The sequence below is a fragment of the Pteropus medius genome, unplaced genomic scaffold (genome assembly GCF_902729225.1).
Source record: "Pteropus medius unplaced genomic scaffold, Ma_sr-lr_union100, whole genome shotgun sequence".
NCBI classification, from domain to species: Eukaryota; Metazoa; Chordata; class Mammalia; order Chiroptera; family Pteropodidae; genus Pteropus; species Pteropus medius.
In genome coordinates this window covers 9,300,405-9,301,856 of record NW_024340692.1, presented here as the reverse complement: position 1 = coordinate 9,301,856, position 1,452 = coordinate 9,300,405, and the positions used below count along the sequence as shown (strand labels likewise).

Here is a 1,452-nt window from a genome sequence, read left to right as displayed (position 1 = left end):
TTTGAGCATGTGATAGTAGTAGCCCTTTCCTTCTCATCCATTGCCATTTAGAATGAGGTATAGGACACTCCAAGAGCAGGCCCAGAAAACCAGTCATAAGAAACACACTCTCTATATCAATGGTTGATGCAGGAGCTAGGGTGTAAGCCAATAAGCTCTTTCCAGTGATAGAAAGTACTTCAGAAACAGGCACATGGCTGGATTAGAACTAATGAGATACAAAGGGAAGTGAGCCTTGCTATTTCAGGGAAAAAAAAAAAAGTTTTCTCACTTTTATGAGGTATTCATAGAAGAGAAAGTCTCTCTTACTCTCTCTCACTAGACATGACTGAGGAAGCATGTACCCTTAATTGCTACTAAAACCATCCCACAACCACAAGTGAGCAAATCTGGGGATGAAGGTAATACCATGGCTAGTGTCTGCAAAGTGAAGTGGATCAGATTACCCCAAATCCCACTCTGCCTTCTGGCCTTTCCACTATGTGAGCCAATGAATTCTGTTTTAAGTTAGTTTTCTATTATATATAGTCCCAGGTACCATAAGTAATGCCATGAACATGGCAACTGAGACAGAGCCTAAAGGGCATACCTAATTGCAAATACCAAACTGGCTCACTAAACCAAAATATATTTTCATTATATTGTCTTGTTTTGATAATGATTAATACAACACTTGCTTTACTACAGAAATGCCTTCATTCATTAATTTTTCAAATAATCATTGAGCACCCACTATGTGTAAGATATAGTGAAAAATTCCAGAAGATAAACATTGAACAAGTACTTATAGGTACTATGAGTGTTAGGAAGGAAACCTGGATACAAAGGGATCATATAATAGGGGAGCAAACCTATGGTGAATGGTCACAGAAGAGATCCCTGAGAAATCCACTTTGACCCCAAGATTTTATTTGAGGAGAGCCAGAGGAAGAGTGGGAACAGAAGGAACAGCATATATAACAATCTGGACAAAAGAGAGTATGTTATTTTTTAGTACCTGAAAATCTCAGATGTAGAGAGTGAGAGGAGAAGGGTAGCATCAAGAAATCAAAGGTGTCAGTGGCCATGCCACCCTGAACAAGCTCGATCCTGTCAAATCTTGGAAGCTAAGCTGGGTTGGGCCTGGTTAGTACTTGGATGGGATTCCACCTAGGAAGACCAGGTGCTGTAGGTGTAAAAAATAAAAAATAATGGATTGTAAGCTGACAAAGTCCTTGCAATCTGTGAGGTCAACCAAGGGTTGCCTTGCCTAAAAAAAAAAGAAGAAGAAAAATCAAAGGCATCGAGAGTTATGATAGGTGTTTCGCGTTTCATCTGGTCTTGAGTGAAAATATCAGATGCAAATGTCAGAAGATTAACATTATTCTACCAATTGGCATTGTGTAATTGTTTAAAAGAAAGTGTGTATTTATACGTATGAAATTGAGAATTCTTCTTAATAAAAGAATTACA

The 1,452-nt window shown here is 38.4% G+C and overlaps 1 pseudogene; it reads left to right on the top strand.

Annotated features, from left to right (window-relative positions):
* The first annotated feature begins 1,055 nt into the window (after window positions 1-1,055).
* Window positions 1,056-1,174, top strand: LOC120596301 (uncharacterized; annotated as a pseudogene).
* Window positions 1,175-1,452: the final 278 nt, after the last annotated feature.